This window comes from Elephas maximus, chromosome 21 (assembly GCF_024166365.1).
Source record: "Elephas maximus indicus isolate mEleMax1 chromosome 21, mEleMax1 primary haplotype, whole genome shotgun sequence".
Taxonomy (NCBI): Eukaryota; Metazoa; Chordata; class Mammalia; order Proboscidea; family Elephantidae; genus Elephas; species Elephas maximus.
The window spans coordinates 15,627,848-15,653,847 of NC_064839.1; positions in this window are offsets into that span (position 1 = coordinate 15,627,848).

A 26,000-nucleotide genomic window follows, 5' to 3' on the forward strand; every position below is an offset into this window, starting at 1 on the left:
AAGGATGGACACTGGCATCATCTAAAACCAAACCAAACCAAATCCATTGAAGTCAAGTTGATTCTAGCTCATAGCAACCCTATAGGACAGAGTAGAACTCCCCCATAGTGTTTCCAAGGAGCGCCTGGTGGATTTGAACTGCTGACCTTTTGGTTAGCAGCCCAGCTCTTAACCACTGAGCATCTAAATCTGCTCTTTAAATATGAACTATTCTTTAAAAAAAAATTATTGTGGTAAATATATATGCAACAAATCATTTGCCTTTTCAACGTTCTTCAGATGCATGATTCTATGATATTAGTTATGGTTATCATGTTGTTCAACCATTACATTATCTGTTCCTAAATTTTCTCATCACCCTTAAAAGCAGTTCAGTGTTCCCTAAGCAGTGAGTCCCCCTTTCCCTCTCCCTCTCACTCACCCCAGTAACCACTAATAAGCTTTGGTCTGTAGACAAAATCATAGATATCATAGATATTTCATATAAATGGAATCATGCAATATTTGTCCTTTGGGACCTATTTCACTCAGCATAATGTGTTCAAGTTTCATCCACGTTGCAGCATTTTTTCAGGGCTTCATTTCTCTTTATGGATGTGTAGTGTTCCATAGCATGCACCACATTTTGTTTATCCATTCATCTGTTGGTGGGTATCCAAGCTGTTTCCACTCATTGGTTATTGTGAACGGTGCTGCAGCCAGCACTGGTGTACAAGTATCTGTTTGCATTCCTGCTTTCCACTCTTTTCAGCACATACCTAGAAGCGGAATTGCTGAGTCATGTGGTCGCTATGAGTTGGAATTGACGCAATGGCACTGGGTTTGGTTTGGTTTTGGTATGGTGATTCTATGTTTAACTTTTTGAGGAGCCACCAAACTGTTTTCCACGGTGGTTGTACCATTTTACAATCCCACCAGCAATGAACGAGGGTTCCAATTTCTCTGCAAGAGGAACTATTCTTTTGCTTAGAAGGATGGTAGTGGAATTTCAAGCATGGTAACACGTATCTGGGGCATGGAGTGCCTGGAACCCCCAGCATCCCCGCTAATGCAGGGGACCCTCACGCAGGCAGACCGACATTGGGAAATATTCAGATGACTCAACAGAAAAGGAAACGAAGTGGCCCATTCCCTCCAGCTCCTCAGAAACCCAGGGGGTAACAGAAAAGGAGAAGGATCATGGCAAAGAGCAAACAAGGGGCCAGGAAGGAATATTTGTCCAATTAGATCCCAGTTGGCCAAGGGACGCCTCACCCTGAAACTTCTCAAGGCCTCCCCTCCAGGTAAGGAATTTTTAGGAATGGTAGAAACACAACTCAGGTCTAGAAGGGGCCTCAGAGAGCTCTGGTCTAATCCCCCCACCATTCGAATGGGGGAGTTGAGGCTGGGGCCACAGTCCCACACCACATCCATAGCAGAGGCAGCTGGAGAAGGCAACTACGTTTGCAGGGCAGAGCCTCCCATTTGGACTGTGTTCTGTCAGCATGTGACGGGGGCTGGTGTGTGTGTTGAACCGACTTGGGGAAACCTCAGCGTCATGGTATTTCAGAGGCCAGTAAAGGACTAGATGCTTGGCACAGAGGCCAAGAACACAGTTGGAGAGCTCTGGGTTGGCTCAAGGCAGGTAGGCCAGGTGTCTTTGAAGTCACAGGACTCAATTTTCCAAAGTGCTTTCACACCCTTCACCTTACCTGAGACTCCTCACTGCCACATGGGGAGGAGGGGAGGGCAGAGTCTATTGTCCCCATTTTGCAAAGGAAGAAACAGACTGCGAGGGACTGGGAGACACGCTTAAGGCCACCAGCTGGTACCTTGGAGAGCCAGCATTTTTTCTTTCTCACATGGGATAGAAGGAGACTACAGAGATACTCCCAGACTTGCCACTACAGATGGCCCCCACGCCCCTCTGCAGAAAAGTGTGCTGGCTCTTCTCTTAGCCATGAAGGGACTCGAGGCTCAGAGCCTTGCCAACGAGTTTCACGTGTCCTTTGTCAAGCACCGGGGACCCGAGTGGCGCAGTAGTTAAATGTTTGGCTCCTAACCAAAAAAGTCGGCAGTTGGAATCCACCAGCCGCTCCTTGGAAACCCGGGCAGTTCTACTCTGTCCTATAGGGTTGCTAAGAGTAGGAATCAACTGACAGCAATGGGCTTGGCTCTTTTTTTGGTTATCAAGCACAATGTGAGAGCATCTCAGCTTCCCTGTGCTGCCTTCAGCCTCCCCCCCAGGGCAGGAAACATCACTGGCAGGAATGGGCCGGGCCCAGAGTCAGTGACGGAACAGGGCTGCCTGTAGCCTGCAGCCAGCCTGCATCAGCCCCTCCTCCCTCTCCCACCCCTGCTGCAGCAAACAGTGACCACTGGACTCCTCTGTTTACCTCTCCCGGGACTGAGACGGTGGACTCACAGGGCATCCAACAAGAATTTCTTTTTACTTTAGTTGAGATGCAAAGGGACAGGTTTCCCACTAATCTTTCTATGGAGACACACGTATAAAGCTGCAAGCAAGCACACAGGGCTTCATGCCGGGATTTGCAGCACTTTGCCTCCTCCCTCGCTGCAGAGGCCCAGGCTGACTTTCAAAAAAGGGCATGCAGCCCTTGGCAAATCTCGACTAAGAAAACATTGCAGGTTGATGTGGGGGGAAGGGGCGTTGAGGTTCCCTTTGCGGATTTTCCTGAGGGCCTCTCCGAAACAAGAAGAAAGTCTGAGTGAAAAATTGAAAATGTAGAGTATGTCAAAAGGAACGCAGCATTGTTGATTCTTAGCAATGTCTGCCTGAATATTAGATGCAAATAAGTGCTAATAAGTACAGTTGGAAAAACTAATGGAAAAATACCCTTCCCAGGAGACTTGCTGCACAGATGTGCAAAGCAGCTGAGATGGGCTGACCAGCCCCACTCACTGCCAGCCTGGTCCTGGGAAAGCCTGTGTAGACACATCTGAGGAAGTCCTGGTGGCTAGGGCCTCCTCCTGGCTGTGGGGTTGGGCTGGGGAATGGGAATTCTTCTCCCATCCTCTCTCCACTGCCCAATGAGTGTGTGTGGGTGCACGCACTTGCTCACCAGAGTGTACACAGTAAGAAGAGTTCTCTTGACCACCAGGTCTTTGTGGTCAAAGGCCCAATGCAGACTGGGAGCTCTCAAGCAGCTGCCAAGCCAACCTGTCGCCAGGGCCCTGGGTGGTGGCAGGGCCAGGGGCGATGGGAACACAGGGCCAGACACAGGGCCAGTAGTGTCCTGGTCACTTGACCCTCCCCTTCTTTATGCCCATCCTCCTTCCTCCTGCTCTGCTCTGACAGCTGTTGGACGTCGATTGGATAAGGGTTCCATGGTGCTTTCTTCCTGACACTAAGTCCTTGCCGCTTCCATTCAGCTCACCCAGTCTGTACCTGACTGGATTGAGGCAGGGTGGTTCCAGCCACATATGTACACCCTCCCTCCCCCCACACACAAACAACACCCAGCCAGTAAAGCATGGCTGCCCTCGCATCTGGGCGTGGCACAGTCTCTGAGCTCAGAGTTCTGGAAAGGGAGCCCCAGCACAGAACCTATTCTACTTTGGAGCCAACAGACCTGGGCTGGATCCTGTCTCTGCCATCCTCCAGATGTGTGGACTTCAGCAACTAGGTGGCATCCTTGCACTCAGTTTCCTCATCTGCAAAAATGGGAATAATAACAACTTTGTGGTTGCAAGAATTAAAGGCAGATCATAATGGTCTTAGTTTGTCTTCTCACATTCCTAGGCCACCTTTGGATGCTCTGAGCTTACCTGGGGCATTTAAGGAGACCTCAAGGATGCCCTGGACAGAGTCTGGGTACCACCCAGGCCTTCCAGAGCCCTGGTGCTGAGGGCTCCCAGGCCTTCCTTGGGAGTAGTTCTGCCCCTAGCCCACCACTCTCTGGCCCTCAAGGACCACGGTCCTCAACTCGGCCTCCCACTCTGGGCCAGCCTTTTGGAGTCGGGTCAACCCAGCAAGCCAACCAAGAAGAAAAATGAGAGCAAGAGGGAGAGAGAGAGGAGGGCAAGCATCTTTCACTTTATTTTACTAAAGGCGTCTCTGTAGGTTTTTAAAAAATATTGGATGTTTCTTCAAGACTGAAGTGACTGATTCACAGTTTCTCATAGTTCCTGTGAGAAGCCAGCCTGTCTTTCCCTCCCTGCCAATGGCTGCTCACCCCCTCAAGTAGGGGCTGCCTCTTCTCAGGAAGATGGCACAGGAATCTGGAGCAAGGGTTCGTTTCCCTGTTCTGCCCTGGTGCCATATAAATGGACTGGCCATGTCCCCTCTCTGTTGATAGGTGTGGGTGTGCATAGGGGGTGTGGAGGGTGGGTTCTTCAGGTTGGCCTTGTCCACAACCCCTTCCAGCTCTCAGGCAGATGACCCTATTTGGACTTCATGGGCGAAGCCCTCAAGGAGAGCCTGGGTCATGGGGCACTTTCAACAAAGTCCAGAGCCCCAGGAATTTTCCAATCCGAGCAGACACAGGGGCTGAGGCGGCCCAAGGCCTTGGCCGAATGCCACCTGAGGCTGTAGCCCAAGGACCATTCAGAATCTTTCCCAAGTTCAATCCTCTGCGTCGCGCGAGCCCCACACTCCGTAGCGCTGGGTCCTGGGCACGCGCCCCTGCCCAGCTGTGCTCACAGTCCACCCTGGTGACACCCTGTCCTTTTCCCCAGCGACCCACCAACGCAGGGACAAGAGGCAGCCGGGAGTCCAGCTATTGGGAACCCAGAGACTGACACGGCCCCAGCCATAACCGTCCCCATCCCTGCGTCTGCAGGACCGCACCCATCCGCTGTTCCTTCCGAGCGCGAGGCCACAGAGCCCGCGGGAGCCGCAGAGCGCGTGTGGGCGCGGCGTCCGTGACCTCCCAGGAGGATCGTACCCATCGCAGGAGTGATCTCCGCCGGGCCCGCCACTGCCATCACAGCCACCACTGCGGGGCGGGGCCCGGGCCGGGGGCGGGGCGCCAGGCGGGCGCGGCGCTATTTTCAGCCTTGCCGGAGGCTTCGCTCGCACTTCGCTGGGAGCCTTCCCCGCGAGCTAGCCAGATTCGCCGGCGCTGCCGGGAAGAGGGAGGGAAAGGCAGCGGCTGGAGGCTGGGGACCACCGGGTCCTGAGACAGAGGAGGAACGCGCTACGGTGCCCTCCCCTCTCCTGCGCGCTCACTCTGCCCTCCCCACGCCACTCGCCCACCGACCGCACCCGGCTCCACTGGGAAGCACCCGGGCCAAGCTGGGGCGGGGGCCCTCCCTGCCTCTCGGGCACCTCGGAGAGAAGGACTCGGCGCCGGGGACCGCGCCCGGGCTGAGGCGCCCCTGGCACCGAGAGCGCTGGTTGCGCCAGGTAAGTGCACTGAGCCCCCTTCCTGATCGGTGCCCCCGCCCTGCGCAGGCTCCCGGCCCAGAGGGCACTCCGAGGGGTCCCTCGCGACCCCGGGACTGCGTTGCGCCCCGAGTCCGCGACCTGGCGTTGAATGGAGGTCCGAAGCTGCGGGCAGAGGTGGGGCGTGCGGGGCTCGGTCTGGCTGTACTTTGGGGACCCGCCCCAGTTGCGGGAACTTTAATTAGACTTTCGCTCCTTGGATTTCAGTGGCCGCGGTGCGCCCGTGAACTGCCGCCCATAGGGCTTGGTCGGTCCCTGTAGACCTTCCGCTCATCTTCCCAACCCTGGATGCTAGGCGCCGGGAAGCAGCGTCGGGCGCCGAGCCGTGAGCGCGGAGAGGGCCGGCTGGAGCGCCCAGGGCACCCGGGGCTTTCCCGCGCGCTCGGAATTCGGACTCGGGGTCGGGGTGGTGGCCGGCCAGGGCGAGGGGAGTTCAGGCTGCCTTGGCTTCCCACCAAGCAGCGGAGGGTGCCCCGCGCTCCCTCGCGCGCACCCCCGCCCCGCGACTCTCTCGAGCACTGGCCTGTTTTGTGCTCCAGGCGAGTGCGTGTGCGTCAGTGATCGTGCGAAGGTGTGTGCGTGCGTGTGTCCGGGAGTGCGGGACACCGAGCCTCGGGCGGCTCTGCAGGGTGGGCAGTGAGGGGAACCGCTTTACCGCGGGACCAAGCCGAGCTCTGGCGGTGGATGCAACTCCGGCTGCTGGCTTCTTGTTCTGCACACCACCTCTAGCTCGTTGGAGGCCAGCGGACAGGTGGGCGCGCTCTCGGTTTTCGGCGGTGCTGACGACTGGGTCTGTGGCACCCCTCTCTCTTCCTTGGCTCCGGGCTGCTGCCGCCCTAACTTTCACTGTGCAGCTGGTCTCCAGGCCGAAACCCTGACCCGCAGCTGGCGTGGCCGGCCCGCAGCGCCCTTGGCTGCGGGGCACTCGCTGCCCGGTTGTCGGTTCTAACAGGGAAGTAGGGGACCAATCCTGGGGCTTCCAGTCTCACAGCCGTCTTTGGTGTTACAGGGGACTCCCAGATGGGCCCCAGCCGTGATTGGCTCTGTGGAGGGGGGAATGTGCGTCCTGGGCCCTTTATGAGCTAACTTGGCCTGGATTTGGCTGGGGCGGCAGAGCAGTGGGAGAGGCGCTGAGGACTGGGGGACCGGGGTTGGTGCGGGAGGAGCGGTCAGAGGAATGAAGGGCGAATTGGTCTCCTTCCCATTGCTAGTGAGCAGAACTATCAAGCCCACTTCCTCAAGTCTGAGTTCACCTTGACTCTTGCTCATGGTGGGGGTTGGGGGGGGGTGGTGTTGATAAATCCTGCCCTAGGACAGGGCAGCCTTGAGTTCTGGAGTGATCAAGCCCTCTTTAAAATTTTCCAAAGCACAATAAAAATTATTTAAAAAAATTTCCAGCTGTCATGGCCTGTCCACCCTCTCCCTTTCTCAAAGGTAAGGCAGTAAGACCACAGGAGAGGGTGGCACTCTGATCCCTGCAGGAGACCCTCTTTTTTTTTTATCAAGGCAGCCCACCACATATGGCAGGACAGGGTCTGGGGAGGGTGGGGGAGAGGAAGCACATTCAGGCACCTGCAGCAGACTTGCCTCTGAAATGACCCACCAGACCCATTGTGGACTCCGACTCAGCCACCCTACAGGAAAGAGCAAAACTGCCCCATAGGGTTTCCAAGGAGTGGCTAGTGGATTCAAAGCTGCCCACTTTTTGGTTAGCAGCTGAGCTCTTAACTACTGCACCACCAGGGCTCCGAAATGACCCACAGGAGGGATCAAAATTCAAATCCTGAAGATCCTGAGCCTCAATAGGTTGATCAATGATCCAACAGCTCTTTAGCACAGACAGCCGGAGAGTCTGATGGCCCCATCCCAGTGCCTGGCCCATTCGCCCTGGGACATGTGCATGGCACAGCTTTATTTATTTACCTGGAACCAGACTGCAAGAGTGAATTATGCTCTCCAGATATTGATTTTTAAAAAGACCCCAAATAAAAAAGTCAGGGCTTTCTAAAAGCAAGGTCAAGGATTAATGATTTATATAGACACATCGGTCAGCCAGTGTAGGTGGGGAGGGCTCATTCATAAATTGCCTGAGCCGGCAAAACAAGCATCCTCTGATTTCCTTGGCTCTGGCTGGGAGAGGAGCGGGCTTGTCTGACCTCCTGGGCTTGGCAACGCTTTCTCTGGACTGTGACTGGAGGAGAGGCTTTGTAACTCAGCCTGCTGTTCATGATGCCTTTTTCATCTTGCAGCCAGAGTACCGCTTGGGAAATTTCATACATATCGGCTATGTTTCCATAATGAACATTTACTGATTACAGAGTATCAAGGGAATTTCATTTTTTAAACATTTATTCGCATCTCCATTTATGTAAGCTACTAAGTCTGAGAAAGTTCAGTAACTACTTTTTTGCCATGTGTTTGTTGGGTGAGGGTACCTGGTGGGCTCAGCTTAGAATCTGCCTTCAGTTCATTTTAAAGGAGGAAGTCAGATTCTCCTGATGGTAGGCCGCTTCTCCGCTCTGCACTGCAGGTTTGTGCCAGCGTGGTAAGATAGGCTTTTTGTGGTTTTTGCTGATGGTGGTGGTGGCGGTGGTGGAGCTTGAAGCTTTTCTTGTGGTTTGCTGATGTGTCTGCTGGAGGAGCCTGGGGTGGGCATGGAAGTGCGTGTGGAGGCTAGGGTGGCTGCACACCGGCAGGACTGAAGCTGTGCCTTTAACTGAGGTCTCTGGCCGACTTCTCCAGCTCCTGCCTGCTGCCTGGCCTGGAGTCTGAAGTCCCTATCTTAGCCCTTTCTGCTTGGAAAATCTCACCTCCTTGCCTTTAATTGTGCCTGGTGGCCACACAGGAGAAGGTGGGCCAGGGAGAGAACTTGAGACCTGGGAAGCAGGGAGGATTACGCAGCTCCTGAATGAACCACGTAGCAGTTAGGGTCAGTAAACGCTGGGTAAAAACAACAAAAAAAAAGCCCAGCCTTTCAGCTAATCAGAAGGTAATGAGTCATAAAAAGGAGGTTTATCTAGTGCTGGCCGGAGATCAATGTGGCCCTGCTGTGTGCGAGGCGTCGGGTGTCCCGGAGCCTCAGAGTCTGCTGGGGGCAGCCTGGGTGGCAACAGTGATGGGCAGTAGGCACTCTGGTCCTGTCTTCAGAGTCACAGCCAGGGCTCATCTGACTGCAGAGCAGCTGTTTCTCTCCCTCCCGGGAGAAGGCTGCCCCCAAAGCAGAGGAAACCCGTGGGCTCAGATAGCCATTGAAACTTGGGGACAGCTGGCAGAGGACGCAGGAGACACTGTGTCATTTCTTGTCTGCTGAAGGATGTGTGACTCTGTGGTCGGTAAATCACTGTGACAGAAGGTGAGACTTACAAATTGGTCGTGGAAGAAGTGACTTTTACCCTGTACAAAGCTACCTGTCATTTGTGGTCTGGAGCTCTAGGCTGCGCCTGCCGGACTTGCTGTAGGCAGTCAGAGATCCAGAAACACAGCCTTGGCCTCGGTACGTTGGGAAGCCTGCATCCAGGTGGGTTGACAGCAAGAAGCAACTCTCATTCTATCTCAAAAGTCACCTTTTGGAAATCGGAGCATGTCTGCACGGAGGCTCAGCCGCCCTCCTAGGCCAGCGGCCTGGGTCTTGGCATTGCTGCTCCCCACCTTGTAGACTGCGCATTTCTGGGAAATCTATGCTTCCTTTTGCTCCTGACGGGAGGGTAAGGTGCCCTCAGCCTGCTGAGCCCTGGCCAGAGTTGGCCCCAGTGAGCGACATTTATTTGAACTAAATTAGAATTGTCAACGCTGAAACCTGGAGCCAAACGGCTCTCAATTCCACACTCCCAGTGCCAGATCCTCATCACTCTTCACTCTGCTGTTGATGGATGTTTGTAGCGCACGTGTTAGGTGTCAGCCACTCTGCCAGGCTCTGGGGGCGGGGCCCCTGCCCTCGGCGGGGTTTGCAGCCTGGTGGGGGAGATTTACCCCCCAGGGATTCTTTCTCCACCAGACAATGACACTAATAATAATAATAAAAACAAAGAAATGTGTGACTGTAGGCTGTGATAAACATATAAAGGAGATACCCAGGTTGTTTTGAGACCTACAATAGAGTCATTTGACCTAGAGGAGGGTTAGGAGGACCTCCCTAAGGAGGGCACTTCTAGTGAGGTCAGAAAGAGAAACTGGAACTAAGTGGGGAAGGAAGGGAGGGAGGGAGAGAAGGATGTGCCCTGGCAGAGGTGTGGCAGGTACATGGAACGCAGACTGAGAGGGGAGTGGGGAGCGCCCTCAGAGCTGTGAGAAGGCCCTGTGGCCAGCAGATGGAGGGAGGAGAGACACACAGGAGGAGTTGTGGCTTTGTAGGGCCTTAAAGGCCAGGGAGGGATTTCCGACTCTATCCTACAAGCTGCTACTGAGTAGGAGACCAGGGCAAAGGGAGCTACGGTAATCCAAGAGAAAGGTGCCGTGGTCCTCAAGAGCAGTGGGTGGGCTAGGAGGGTTTAGGACATGAATCCCACAGGATTAGGTGAGGGCAGGGAGGGGAGGGTGACGTGGGGCCGGGACTTGTGGCAGGGGTCCCTCTGGACTAAAGAGTGCCATCCTCCTGTGCACACTGGTTGGGTTCTATCCTCCCAAGACTAGGGTGATCAGGCAGCTGCTGGTGTGGTCCTGCCTCTGCACCCCAGTGCCCCTGCCCAGCTAACCCACCGTCCTTCCTCTAAGCTCTCGTATGGTCACCTCGTAGCCCTAGCATGTAGCAGACTCCCAGTGGTGTGGTACGGACAGGTTGCCTGGGGCCTGTCTTTTGCTTCCACCTCCCAGCTGGGCCAGACTCCTTCTGGATTGGCCTTCCCTGGGGAGTGGAGCAGGTGCCACCTCCTGCTCACTCCTTTCTGGGCCTCAGCCCTCCTGTGTACTGACCCCACGCTGTGACTCTCATGTCCACCTGCCTCTGGAGTTGTCACCCCTAGGCCTGCTGGCCAGATGTGGCCTTGGCCTGTGTTTCATCCACTGAGTTCCTTCCTGGTCCCCCAGTCGGCCCTTTGCCTGCCACCTATCTACCAGCCAGCTGGCAACTGCCCTGGAGAGGACTCCTGTCTTGTGCCCTTCCCTTATCCTCAGCCCTCTCTCCTTTGCCTCCTCTGGGTGGGAGCTGGTCTGTGGCCACTCCCATGCTCCGTGAGGGGCGCTGCCCAAGGCTCCGAGCTCCAAACGCTCTCTGATGTTGGTGAGTTTCCCTGTGACTGGCTGTCTGCTGCTCAGCCCAGGCCCAGCTTCCTCCCAGACACTGTGGGGTCCACCAGGCTCTGTCTGCCAGAGCTGGGGTCGGGGGACAGGTCTGTGAGTCACCCCGCTTCCCATTGTGCCCACGTTGCTGGCTGCGGGCCCCAAGCTGAGCGACCACTGAGCTACAGGCAAGAGCCAGGTTGCTGTCACCTTGTCCTCACTCTGCCTGGGCCTAAGCCAGCTCCTCCCTGGCTGGGGCCAGACTCGGGGACAGGAGGGATGAGAGCCAAGGAGAGGATGTTAGGAGGCACAGTTGCACTCTGGACCAGCCCCCTCCCCCGCCCCAGGCCTCTCTGGGGCTGATTCTTTGGGCTCTTCGCCATTAGGGTGGCCTTAACAACCTGGCCTTCCTGAGCTGGACCGGCCCTCATGGCCATGGACGTGGCCACATACTCAGCAGTGGAGGGTGAGATGAGAGAGCCCCTCTACCAGCAGCCCCTAGCTGCACACGGATTGACTCATACTTGGCAGACAAGTTGTCCCCCTCTTCGGGGCTGCCTCTTGTTCCGGGCTGACTCATCTCTCTGGACCAGACTCGTCTGCCCAATTCTGTGAGCACTGAGACCCTCCCCCAGTGCTGAGATGCAGGGCGCAGCTTCTGCCAGAGGAGGGCAGGGCTTGAAGCGAGCATGGGGTACCCAGCAAACACTGACCGAGGTCCTTCTCTGCACAGGACCTCGAACCAGGCCCTGAGGAGGGGGAGCAGACAAGAGCAGTTAACAGTGCTGGTGCAAATCCTGTTCTCTCCTGGCTTTGCTGGCCATGATGGGCTCGGCATGGAGAAGGTTCTCAGTGAGTGCTTGCTGGCAGGCAGTGTGAGCTAAACCATGCATCTGTCTACACTGGTTGAGCCTAGGGTGTGAGCCCAGGAGCCTCCATTTAGTCTGTGCCTGCTGCACTCTCTGGGGTCTCCGGACAAGGCTCAGAGCTGCCAAACTCTCTCTGGCATTGGTGTCTTCCTGGTGGCTGAGCACAGCTCAGGCCCTGGCTTCCCCTCAGATAATGGCCTGGTCTACCAAGCTCTGTTTCCTGGAGCTGGTGTGGTTGAGCCCACTCCAGGGAGCCACTCTCTCTACATTACTGGAACCCAGTATGTGCTATAGGCAGTCTGTCTACACTGGTTGAACCAGGGCACAAAGCAGGCACTCTGTTTAACATTGGTTGAGCCCAGTTCATGATACAGGCACTCTGTCTATACTAGTTGAGCCTAGCATGTGATTCAGGCAGGCTGTCCACAGTGGCTGAGCCCAATTCAGGATGCAGGTTGAACCAGTGGGTGATGAAGACAGCGTCTGGCTTCCTGAGGCCAGTGTTCTGGGCCCCTGACACCTTCACCTTTTTCTGTGTGGTTCTCACATCTAGGAATCCTCTTACCTATGGCTTCCTCTATACACATCAGAGTCCTGCTTCTTCAGAGAAATTTTCCTTAAGGACTCTCTTAGCTTTCCCCACGTCTTATTTGAATCCCTTTGGCAGAGGCTGGTGCGGGGCTGGGGGTGGCATGGGCATGGGGCACGGGGCTGTCTGTAGAGCATCGTGCTCTGACCTGGATGCTGGCCGCCCCTGTTGTGGTGGCTGGGGACTGAAGTCTACTGTCAGTTGGTCCTTGTCACCTCACCATGCCTCACAGCAGCCCCTCACACGCTTTTTTGTCATGAAAGTCATTTAGCATGAATTACTGCCTCAGTGTGTATGGTAAACTGCGTCTCTCTGAGGTGTGTCCATCTTGCTGTTTCCTGCCCAGATTTTGGGCTTCCATCTCTGCTGATGTTATTTTACCTGGTGAGGGTTGGCCTCATCTGCAAATTTAATTTCATGACCATTTATCCTTGTGAAAGCACAATCTATGCCTATTATTTAACTCTTCTCAATTCCTCTTCCATGAATTAAAATGTCCAAGGACAGCCATGGCAACCAGCTGTACCCCTCCCCGCCTCGCATCATCTTACCCCACGCCTCTGGGTTATTACTGAAACCAGCACCTGGAGTCAAACTGTCCGGGTTCAAATCCCATCTTCACCACTTTGTTGTTGTGTGGGCTAGGGACACAGTTTCCTCATCTTAAAAGTGGGGATAACAATAGAAGCCACTTCAGTGAGCTGTTTACCTAACAAAAGGTCAGCCCACAGTGAATGGCAGCTGCCATTATTATTATTAGTATACCCTGTGGCTGGTCTCTCAGCCAAGGCTTGGGGGCTTGGGTATAAGGAAGCATGTTGGTCAAGGGCTTTGCCTGGCAACGTGACAAAGGCTTAGGGGCTGTGTGTCCCCTTTGGCCAATGTCCTCTCAAGTCCCACTTTTCTAAGCAGTTTCCATCAGTGCCTTCTCCCCATCCTGCACTCACTATAGTTCCTTTTTAAAACTTTTTATCCAAGTACAATATGCATGCAAAAAAGTGCATGGATCATAAGTGTATAATGCAGTCGGCATCCACACCCCAAACATATCTTGGCATCAAGTGCCAAAGCAGGAGTCGGAACATGACCAACATCCCAGAAGTCCCCCTGTGTCCCCTGTAGTCACTTCTCCACCAAGGGTAACTGCTGTCCGGACTCCTAATGGCAGATGGTTTTTCTTTGTTTTCAAACTTGATGTAAATGGAATCATACAGTATGTATGTTTTTGTGTCTGGCTTCTTATCATCACGTTTGTGAGATTCGTCCCTGTTGTAGTTATAGTTTGTTCATTCTTATTACTGTATGGGACCACATCGTATGAATACACCCCAGTTTATTTATAAATTCTCCTGTTGGTGGACATTTGGCTTGTTTACAGTTTTTGGCTGTTATGAACAGTGCTGCTGTGGACATTCTTGCACGTGTCTCTTGGGCATATGCGTGTGTTTCTGATAGGCATGTACCTAGGAGAGAATTACTGGGTCGCAGAATATGCATATATTCATCTTTCATAGGGTATGTCTAACAGTGTTCTAAAGTGTTGTACTTACACCCTCCACTAGTTACGTTTGAGAGTTCCAGTTGCTCCACATCCTCTCCAGCACTTCGTGTAACTAGTCTTTGTCATTAGTCATTCTGGTGAATATGTAAAGGATCACACTGTGGCTTCAATTTTACTTCCCAGATGACTAATGCAGTATATTTTTGCCAAGGATATTTTGAACTTGAAAACATTATTCAACAAATTTGAAAATTCACCTCCATCTCCAAATTGTAGAATTCTTAAAGGTTTGGGGTGGCTTAAGATACCCTCTGGTGGGTGGGTTTGAATCTGCTGTGCTGGAAGACAAGGGATGGACTCGATAGGTGTTTCTATGGGTGAAGCTGGGGAACTGGCCACCTGCCCCAGAATCACCAGGGAAGCTAGTCAGAGATGTAGACGGTAGGCCCTGCCCAAGCCTCTTGAATCACCAGAGAGGCCCATGATCCATCAGTTTCTCTGGGGCTAGATGGCATATTGACTATGCAAAGGCATTTGACTGTTTGGTTCATAACAAATTGTGAATAACATTGTGAAGAATGGGAATTTCAGAACACTTAATTGTTCTCACGAGGAACCTGCGCTTAGACCAAGAGGTAGTCGTTCAAGCAGAACAAGGGGATACTGTGTGGTTTAAAGTCAAGAAAGGTGTGCGTCAAGGTTCTATCCTTTCACCATACTTATTCAATCTGTATGCTGAGCAAATAATCAGAGAAGCTGGACTATATGAAGAACGCGGCATCAGGATTGGAGAACGACTCATTAACAACCTGCGTTATGCAGATGACACAACCTGGTGTGCTGCAAGTGAAGAGATCTTGAAGCACTTACTAATGAAAATCAAAGACCACAGCCTTCAGTATGGACTGCGCCTCAACATAAAGAAAACAAAAATCCTCACAACAGGACCAATAAGCAACATCATGATAAATGGAGAAAATGCTGAACTTGATCAAGGATTTAATTTTGCTGGGGTCCACAATCAACACCCATGGAAGCAGCAGTCAAGAAATCAAATGATGCATTGCACTGGGCAAATCTGCTGCAAAAGATCTCTTTAAAACTTAAAAAACAAAGATGTCACTTTAAGGACTAACGGGCACCTGACCCAAGCCATGGTGTTTTCAGTTGCCTCATATACATGCAAAAGCTGGACAATCAATAAGAAAGACCAAAGAAGAATTTGAATTATGGTGTTGGTGAAGAATATTGAATATACCATCGTGCCGGAAAAATGAACAAATCTGTCTTGGAGGAAGTACAGCCAGAATGCTCCTTAGAAACAGGGATGGTGAGAGTTTGTCTTACATACTTTGGACGTATTATCAGGAGGGATTGGTCCCTGGAGAAGTACATCATACTTGGTAAAGTAGAAGGTCAGTGAGTAAGAGAAGGACCCTCAATGAGATGGATTGATTCAGCGGCTGCAACAATGGGCTCAAACCTAGCAACAATTGGGTGGATGGCACAGGACTGGGCAGTGTTTCGTTCTGCTGTACAGAGGGTCGCTATGAGTCAGAACTGACTCGATGGCACCTAACAACAACAGATGACAGGGGTTTTATATGTCTTTCTTTTCCTTCACAAATTCCACGCACACTGAGCCTCTCCCCCACCCCCGCCCCAGTCTGTGGTGTTCACTGCTGTATCGGACAGGTCTTGGCACAGAGTGGAGCCCCACGAACACCCACTGGACAAAGGACCACAGGGATGAACAGCCACACTTTGGCTTCTTTCTTTTTTCCCACCCCCACTGACTTGATGGGGATTTGTTTGTGACCTGGGCTGCTGTCAAGAGGGCTCTGGAAGGTGGGCTCTTAGTCCCTGGAAGGTGTCTCACTCAGGCTGGTGCTCTGCTCATCTGAATGCTCTACCCCTTTCCAAAGCTAGCTGCTAGACCAAGGCCTGTGGGCCTTGGGACCCAGACCCTAGGCTCTGTGCTGGTCCCCACAGTAGCCACGCTCACCCCCAGTGCTCCAGGGCTGACCATTTAGAAGCTTTCCATGGGTGACCTCATCCCTAAAGGGCTTATCTGTTTTGGGGTACCTCTGGAGAAGCCTGGAGGCCCCTCCTGAGTACAGCACTCACCCTTGCTCCCTGCAGCCTCCTCAGCTTTTCAACACCACCCTGTCATAAATGACATGCCATCTGGTTAACTGAAGGCAAAAGGGCCATGTCTGTTACCACCTCATGTAATCCTGCCCCGTCAGCATTTTGATGGGCTCCATAACAAAGCCTTCTTTCCCTTGGTGTGGCTTACTTGGAAAACAGCATGGCCTGGGGATGAGAGCTCTGGGTCAGACCGCTAGGTTCAAATTGAGGTTCTGTACTTCCATGTGTGGTTTACAGACCCAGTCGTTGCCCCCAGAGGAGAGGCAGACCCACACATGACTCTTGTGCAAACAGTGGGGGTGATGGGGGGGGATCTCTGAGTCTAGGGAGGGAGGGCAAGAGATTCTAGTTGGGGCATCTGCAGGGAAGCTCCATGGAGGAGGGCGCCTGGGCTGGCCCTCAAAAGACAGAGGGCAGGAGGTGACACCTCATGGACCACTCAGTGTGAGCCCTTCCCCTGAGGTCAGCAGTGTAAAATCCACAGGAAGGTAGTGTACTGAGACCCCAGGAGACCTAACGTGTCTAGTTGCATAAAGCAATGATCAGGGTTCAAGGAGAGTTATGGAAGTCTTCCTGGAAGGGGAGAGCTTGGGGCTGGCTGCATGTCAAAAACCAGAGTGAGAACTTTATTCTGATGTGGGTGGAAGTTCTCCCCAAGCTTCAGTACCACGGGGCATGGACAGTGTGAGCAAAACACCAAACCCAACCCAACCCCACTAATCTCACCCCAACCCAAATCAAACCAAACCAAACCAAACCCATTGCCACCAAGTGGGTTCTGACTCGTAGTGACCCTGTAGGACAGAGTAGAATTGCCACTTAGGGTTTCCAAGATTATAAATCTTTACAAAAGCAGACTACCACATCTTTCTTCTGTGGAGTGGCTTATGGGTTCGAACCGGAGCTGAACCAATCCCTTTAAAATAGGGCAACGAATGGGTCCATGACACACACTGTTTATGTGATGCGGAGGCGGACGTGTGAAGATGGAAGAGCTAAAAGCGGTTTGGGAAAACAACACACCTTTTTTTGTGTGGAGAGACAGATTAAAAAGGTTTAGGTTCTCCTGTGATAACTAATATGAAAGGTTTATCAGCGTCAAAAAAAAAAACCCCAAAAACAAAAAACAACACTTGATGCTTTCTCCAAAATTGATTTGAAGACTTGGCAGATTTGAGGAATCATTCAGTAACGTTTTATGGGTCGATACTAATTTGATGCAGCAGACCCGCGCCTCGTGCCAATTTACTGCCAAACCAACATTAACTACGGAACTTTCGTGCAAGGTTTATAGGCGACCGGCTCATAAAGATGCATGCTTGACAAGTATTCTGCTTCTCTTAGGATGTAGACTATGAAGTGTTTATCAAAACCCACCTAAATTGCCCTTGCCTTTTAATCGTAAACAATCTCTGGAGACTTCAGACCTGGGTCCCATGACATATTTCATGTCTCAGCACTCAGGATCTCAATCCTGGTACACAGGGAGCCTTTGCCTCCAAAAGGGGTGAGTAAAGGGAGTTCCTTGGTGGTACAATGCGCTTGCTGCTAACCAAAAGGTTCAAGTCCACCCAAAGGTGCCTCAGAGGAAAGGTCTGGCTGTCTACTTTAGAAAAATCAGCCATTGAAAACCCAACGGAGTACAGTTCTACTCTGACACACATGGAGTCACCATGAGTCGGGGTTGCCTGGTACTCGTCCCGGTACAGGTATTAGAGGTAGGAGAAGGAGCCCTGTGAGGTGGAAGACGAGGTGGAGGCTGCTTTGGTAAAGTTGGTCTTCCGCATCTCCCAAATAACTTGTCACCTAGGCCACCGGGAAAGCGGGTGATGCTCAGTACCAGCCGGCAGGAATGTCACCTTCCTAACAGTTCGGTGTCTCCAAGAGTATCCTAAAAGGAATAAAAGGCTGGATCTAAACGAAACCTTTGGCCCCAAGGAAGTAGATTCCCTGCATTCATTTTTGTTTCCTAGGCTGATGAGCGATGAACTGTGGCCACATATCTTCTCACCCAAATTTGCTGCCCGAGCCTTGTCAGTCAGAAGATCACTGGAGCTTTGTCTTGGCCGTTGGGAAATGTTTAACAATTAAAATCATCAAACCCCTGTCTTCCATCACTGAAAAACACCATTAATATTTTCCACCAAGGAAACATGGGCTTGCATGGTAATATTTTATGCGCTGCGCGACACCACCCTGATCCCTCTGATTTTTCCCTTTCCAGTGTTAATTACAGGCTTTAAATGAAGAAGGTTGCCGAAGTGGGGGAATGCACGCAGGCCTTTGCGAGAGGGAATTTGATCTTGGGCAAATGTCAAGGCGCTTTTGAAATCTATGTTATGATATCAGCTCATTGCCTGTGTAGGGCTTCATCTAGATTTCATAAATACTGTCTGGGGCTCCCTTACCGCCTTCTTGGCCAGCTGCAGAGCGCAGCAGCCACCTGACACTCCCACAGTCACCTCCCGTTGCAATTGCAATCTATGGCGGAGTTGTCATGAAGAGCCAACTGGTGATATTTCAGTCACAGTGTTCTTGTAACAAATTCCATTCAGATTCCGTCAGAAAGGGAGTTAGGGCTTCCTCCTGCTGCCTGGAGAATGATATACTAAATGTAGCTTCCTGGGGCCCTGGCAGCCGCCCAGGGCTTTGTCATTTATAGCTCTCCTTCCTGGTCCTCCCAGTGACCTTGGAACCTCCACACGGGGGGATTTCTCAGGTGCACACATTGCTCTCCGTTCCCTTGTGAGATGCACCTGAAACCAGCGCTCTCAGGACCCACTTGCCAACGCTTGTGAGGGAGCCTGTGGAGAGGGCCGCCCAGAGAGCATGTGGTGGGTAATTGGAAGATGGCTTGTTGCTACTGACCTTTTCTCTAGAATTTATGTGAGCCACCAAACAGTCAAGTATTGTGGTTAAAGGTGGCTTCCAGGTGGCGGGAACCTCCCTCCAGCCCCAGCACGCAGCAGGTAATCCTGGAAAAGAAGGAGGGGGGCCTGTGTGCGCTCAGATTCATCAGCTATTTTTGTGGAGGAATAAACAAAATGGCCTAAACCACTGCTGTTACAGGTTCTAGCAGAGGAGTGGCATGTAGAAAAGATTAATGTACAATTAAAACCCGTGTACGGGTAAATTACAGGGTGACAGCTCTCTAATGCAAACACCGCGGATGTGTAATTAAGAGGAGTTACTGGCTCTTGAGGATGAATTTGCTGACGAAGGTGCTGGGGAGCTGTCTGTGGAGCCTGAAGGGCAGGGGCACGACTCTGGGACAGCTTGGGGGACCAGTGGGTGGTGAGGAGGGGGTCCCCGCAACCTGGGGGTGGGGGGGGTCTGGGATGTGCTGGGGGCCAGAGCACCTTCGGGGCCTCCCAAGGCGGGAGCCAGGCTCAGCCTGCCCCTGCAGCACCCGTGGGCTCTTATCCCAGGCTCCCTGCCCTGGCCTCCGTCTCCTCACCTTTGGCGCTGTGGCAGTGAGAGCCGTGGATGTCTTTTTTGATGTTTTTACTTTCTCCTGCTTTGTCAGCTTTTTAAGGAATATGTTGCATTATGTGGAAATTGGATGCTAACAAGATTTGTATGAATAAATTAGTCTCTTAACTTTTTATGTTATTACAGAGTTGAAATGGACTCTAATGACAGTCAGAATTAATGTTCTGTTTCAAATAAATGACGGGGCCATGACTGCATTTTCAGGGCCCTCTCCTTGTGCTTCTCGCCCTTCCCATGTGGCCTTTCCCAAGCAGGCACCACCACTGAGAGCAGGCTTCTCCCTTCCAGACCTGTCACTGTTCCTCCAGGACGCATCCCTGATAATGCCGGGTAATGGGCGCAAAGGTGCTCTGCCCTCAACAGACCCTTTTGGGGCTGAGGCCACATCTGGGCAGCTGGGCATATCTGTTGCTGACTTTCCCAGTGATGCCCTCCAACAAGCTGCCCTTGGCCTCAGGGGACCTCCTTGCTTGTGGTTACCGCCCATCCTGCCTCCAATGACTGGCTGATGTGAGGGCACAAAGGACCAGACCCCTTGTCTCAATTTGGAAGCATTTGTCAAGGGCCCTCCCAGCTCCAGGGCACCCTGTGGGACCAGCAGGAGCATAGGGTCAGCTGTTCCCTCAGCCCACTCCTGGCCTCCTCAGCTCCTTACAGGAGTTTCTCCCAAGAGTCCTCAGCATAAGCTTGCTGTCCACTAGACTCCACCTCAGTTTCCAGGGAACTCAGCCCAAGGCGTGCCAGCTCTTAGAATTTATGGAATCAGAGTCCCTCGGGCCATGGATTATTCTTTCTGCTCTCTGTTCCCTTTCCGAGCTCAAGGCTGGGGTGAGGTGCTGACCAGTTGCTTGGCCTCGGACCAGGTCCCCCTAGCAGACTTGAACAGCAGCAGGGCCAAAGGGCTCCCTGCTTCTGAGCTGATGCCCCCTCTGCAGTGGGTCAGGCTCCCTACCTCTGGCTGGATAGGCAGACTAGGAGGGATTTTCTGCAAAGAAAACTCCTATATTCCAAAGGGGCAGGGCAAACAGGGTGGGGGCACTGGGGTGTCAGCACTGGTTCCCACAGCTGAGGGGAAGAGGGGACCTGACGCCTATAGCTCCTGTTTGCTATTAAAGTAGGGGAAAAGAGCACCAGACAGCCCGTATGCTGGGAGGCTGGGATCGCCCAGGGTGACAAACTCAGCTGTCCGCTGGGACCAGGTGGGTTACAAAAATGAGTGATGTAGGTCTCAGGGCCTGGGTGGTAGGGTCTGGGATGTCTGAGGGCCCATGCTTCTTCCAAGGGGCAATGGGACTTGGCTCCAGCAGTCATTGCAGGGAGGTACGGGGTCCGGGGAGGCCAGGTATTCTGAATACTCAAGAATAGGTAGATTTTTATATGTAATCTCTTGCCTTCTAAATCTGTAGAGCAATTTTTGTTTTAAAAATTTAAAACAGAAGTCCAAGCTGACCAAACAAAACATGTCTGTGTGGACTATATTTGGCTTCCTGGGCTTGGGGAATATGTAGCCCATAGCCTTCACTGGCAAGGTGGACACTTTCCCACTTGGAAGGTGGGGGCCTGATGCCTAGTACCTGGCCAGAGCCCCCAAAAGAGGCAGTAAATGCCAGGACCACGGGCCACTGCTGCAGAGCTGTTGGGCTCAGCTCTGTCCGTTTGTAGCCCCTGTCCTGGGACCTCCCCATGTGCCGGGAAGGGATTCGAGGATCTCCGCTCTGGGATCTCAGTGCTGCCTGGACCCCAGGTGTGGCTGGGTCCTGACAAACTCAGCCCCTCAAAAGAGCACAAAGAAGGAAATAAACATTTGACCATTCCTGCAGATCTGGTGTACCCATGCATTGTTACAGAGAGGGGGTATTTGATGTGTACATAACTTTATGCACCTAAACTCACAAATTATATTCATTTTATAAGGAGTCCCTGGGTGGTACAAAAGGTTAAGCGCTCTGCTATTAGCCAAAAGGTTGGCAGTTTGAACCCGCCCAGAAGTCCTCGGAAGACAGGCCTGGTGATCTGCTTCTGAAAGCTCAGAGCCTTGAAAACCCTACAGAGCAGTTCAGCTCTGTGCACATGGGGTCGCCCACAGTCGGAATCAACTTGACGGCAACTAACAAGAACAGTATACCTAAGCTCATAAATTATATTCATTTTATAAAAATGCAACAATCTTTATGCGTGCCACATATAACCCGTTTAATCGTATAACCTGTTTAATTGCTTTATAGATTACGAATGCCTTCCCACGGTAATGGATCTATTTCCATCCTGCTTCTGACACCTGCACAGCGTTGCTCCATAAGAATTTATCATAATTTATATGTCCCTGTTGGACATTTTGGTGGTTTCCATTTTTGTTTTTCAATTTTAAGGAATATTGAAGTGAACATTCTAGCCATACAAAAAAAAAAAAATTTTTTTTTTTTTTTTTTTTTACCTTTGTGTAATTTCAGGGTAAATTCCTGGAAGTGGAACTGTTGTCTCAAAGGGTATGCACAGTTTTAAGTCTTTTAATACTTCCTGATAAATTACCCTCCAGAAAGTTCCTACCTCTGTTATACCCAGGGGTGCCTGAGCATTTTTTTCTCTTATTCACATCGGCTCTGGGAATCTTCGTTTTTTTTTCATCGTTGTCAATCTGATAGGTGAAAGGGAAGCAAGCGTATTGCTTTTTAAAATAACTTTTATTTTTTATCAAAGCAATACATATATCTAGTTGAAAAAGGCAAAATAATAAAAGGTTTATAATAAACCCCAGTTTCCTGTTAATCCCTCCCCCCGCCCCAGTCCTTTCCCCTGAGGCAACTACCTACGATTCTTCAAGCCATTTCCCTTGGCATGTATTACTGTACTCACGTAGTAATAAATAACATGCATGTCCTGCGTATGGAAAATGACCAGCCAATTGTCCCAGCATTATTTATTGAGCAGTCACTCTTTGCTTATTGATTTTTAAAGCCAGCTTTATTATTTTCTGAATTCTTGCATATAATTGGGGCCACTTCTGGATTCTTCTTTTCTATTATGTCTAGTCCCAGAATCCACTATTGTAATAATTATAGTTTGTGAACACATTTTTAAGGTCTTAGAAGCCAAATCCTCTCTCATTATTATTCTTGTGTGATATCACATTTTCATTCTTGTAGGTGCACTTTCTATCACCGGTTGGCTAGTTTGTCCTACCATGGTGGCTTGTGTGTTGATAGGATGCTGGAAACTATGCCACTGGTATTTCAAATCCCAGCGGTGGCACTTAAATGTGTTGCTGTTTTCTTTGTTCCTCCTAATTTTCTGTGCTGAGTTCTTTTCGTTTATGTATTTTCTTTTCATTTCTTTTGTTGTTGATTTTGTGTTTACTGAGTCTTTATGGTTTTCGTCTTCGTTTTGGTGAGTGGGTTTATTAACTTTCTTTGTGGTTACTCTGACATTTACCTTTATCTTCTTAATTTTAAAACAGTCTGCTCTTTCTTAATAGCACCATGCCTTTCTCTCCATATGGAAGTTCTGTGTCTACAGCATTTATTCCCCCTTTTGTTTTGAAGTTTTTGATGCTTACAGATTGACATCTGTGGTTTCCTGTTTTTGGTTCTGTAAGCTTTATTTTACTTTTGAAATTTCTCTGTCTGGGTTGGCATCTTGGTGATGCTGTTGTGTGGCTTATTCTCAGATTGTTGTCTGATGTCGTCAGTTCTCTAACCGAAGGACTCCCTTTAATATTTCTTATAAGGATAGTCTTTTTTTTTTTTTTTTTAAATAAATTCCTTTACTTTCTGTACTAATTTCACCATCATATTTGAGATGCTATTTTGCTGGGTGCCGTGGAGTCGATTCTGATTCATAGCGACCCTATAGGACAGAGTAGAATTGCCCCATAGAGTTTCCAAGGAGCGCCTGGTGGATTCGAACTGCTGACCCCTTGGTTAGCAGCCACGGCACTTAACCATTACGCCACCAGGGTTTCCATTTTGCTGGGTATGTGATTCTCGGTTGCAATTGTTTTCTTTCAGGGTCTTATATATGTCCTCTCATCGTCTGTGTGGTTTCTGCCAAGAAATGCGAGCTTAGTCTTATCGGAGCCCCTTTGAAGGTGATATTTCTTTTTTCGAGCTGCTCTTTTTTTTTTTTTCTCAGCATTGTCTCTGTATCTTTGGACTTGGAAAGTTTGATTATGATATGTCTTGGTGACTTTCTTTTGGGGTCTATCTGGCATGGGGTCCATTGAGCTTCTTGGATGGAAATTTTCTCATCTTTCATGATCTTGGGGATTTTTCTTCCAGGAGATCTTCAAAAATTCTCTCTGTGCTTTTTTTTTTTTTTTTTTTTTTTGGTCTCCTCCTGTCCTGGGGATTCCAATCACACATAAATTATTCCTCTTTGTAGTGTCCCGCATAACTCTTAAGCGTTCTTTTCTTTCTTCATTCTTTTTTCTGATTGTTCCTCGAACAAATTGGCGTCAAGGGATTTGGCCTCTATTTTGTTAATTCTTTCTTCCATTGTTTCAATTCTACTTCTGTGTCCTTTGATTGAGTTATCTATTTCTGATATTTTATTGTTAATCTTCTGGATTTCAAGTTGCTGTTTCTGTATAAACTCTTAGCCTTTCTTCATTTTTTTTTTCATTCTTTTTTCCTGATCCTCAAACAAATTGGTGTGAAGGGATTTGGCCTTTATTTTGTTAATTCTTTCTTCCATTGTTTCAATCCTGCTTCTGTGTCCTTTGATTGGGTTATCTACGTCTGATATTTTATTGTTAATCTTCTGGATTTCAAGTTGCTGTTTTTGTATACTTTCTTAGTGTCATTTGTCATTCTGTTCTTGTATTGTTTTCCTGAATTCTTCTAGGGTTTTGTCTGTTTTCCTTGATCTCTTTTGAGGACCCTATATATATATATATATTTTATATATATAAGCCTTTTGAATTCCGTATCAGGCAGTTCCATTACCATCTCTTCCTCAGGAAGGTTTTCTGCCCCTTTATTTTGGTCACTTGGTTGAGCCATCTTGTCTTGTTTCTTCATATGATTTGATATTGTCTGCTGTCTCGGAGGCATTAAAGTGTTATTTATTTATGATTTTTGTTTTGTTTTGATATATCAGAGCAGGCACTTTCTCTGGCAGGAGAGAGGTGGGGTGGGTGGCAGGGGAGAAAGGGGCAGGCGGCCGGGGGCCACGCAGGCACTCTCTCTGGCGGGGGAGGGATGCGGTGGGCAGCTGGAGTTGCTCAGGCACTCTCTCCAGTGGAGGAGGGACGGGACAGGTGGCTTGGGGGCATGCATGTACTCTCTCCAGTTGGGGGGTGTGGAGCAGGTGGCTGCTCCAGTTCATGTCCTGCTCACCTTGCTTCACTCTGGGTATGTCTTCGCAGTTTCTCTATCTCCTATTGAGAGTTCCATGATGTTGTCTTTGTATGCTTCTCACCCAGAGTTGCTGCTGGCTTTGTCTCAAAATAGCCTCCCTGTGCCAGACCGGCTGACAAGGCACCTCCACTTATATCTCTCCCCATTCGTTGCTGTCGTTAAATTTCTTTTTCCAGCTGCTGTTTGATCTAATTCTATATCCTTTCATTTGATGCTCAGGGTTCCAGGTTTGTCATCTGTATCTGTTACACTTTTTTCTCAGGTCTTTGCTGGAGAGGAATGGCGTGATGCATCTGACTGGGCTGCCATCTTGAATCAATCAGCAGGGTCATTCATGGTGGGCAGGTTGCAGCAGGAGCTTCCAGACTAAGGCAGACTAGGAATAAAGGCCTGGTAATCTACTTCTGAAAATTAACCAATGAAAACTTTATGGCTCACAACAAAATATTGTCTGATATAGTGCTGGGAGATGGCACAGGACCAGGCAACATTTTGCCTGTTATACGTAAGGTTGCCATGAGTCAGAGACAACTTGACAGCAACTAACAACAAGAGATGTACTTTAGTTTCAAAAAGTATTTGACAGAGATTTGTATTGCGATTGTGCTTCTTTTATAGATAAATTTAGTATGTGTCCAGAAATATTGACTTCTTTACTGTATGTATTATATAGTATTATTTTGAGTCTTCCAATCCATTTATTCAACAAGTATTTGAGAATTAATTGTATGCCAGCACCATTCTAGGCACTGGCAATATATAAGGGACAATGCAGAGGAAGATCCCAGCCTCCACTGAGTGTAAGAATCACCACCAAAGCTGGTTCCTATGAGGCAAAGTCAAATAACTGCTGCTCTCCAGCTTCTCCATTATTTCTGACAGCAGTGGTCACATGGCACTCTCTCTCTCTCTACTGGATTTGAGAATTTATTGCAATATCCACAAAACTCAGAGAAATACCGTATCTGTGATAAGAACTTTAATAACAGAAGGATATAAACAGAGAAAGATATAAACAAAGGAATGCAAAGGGCAAAGTTTGAAAGAGGCCCCAGCACAGGGCCTCAGTGTCTCAAAGTGGACCTGCTTGCCCTTCCTGAAAGTTGATGTTCGTCCTCCCCCCTCAGGAAACTCAGTGACATCACTCTGTGGGCTCTGCTGCTGGCTGCTCCTCTTGACGGACTCTGCTATTGACTGCCCTTCTTGACAGGCTCCCAGCTCCCCCTGGTCAGCCCCAGGACAACTCTAGGCCAGCATCATGACAGCTCTAGGAGCCCCCTGCTTGGGGTACCCAAGCCCTGAGAGCAGCCCCCTGCTTGAGGTGCCCAAGCTCTGCAACCTGCTTTGGCCCTGTACTGCTGCTTCTGCTCTGTAGTCCAGGCCCTACTGCCACCACCACTGCCACTGCCACTACCATTGCTCCTGGTTGCAGCTGACTGCTCTG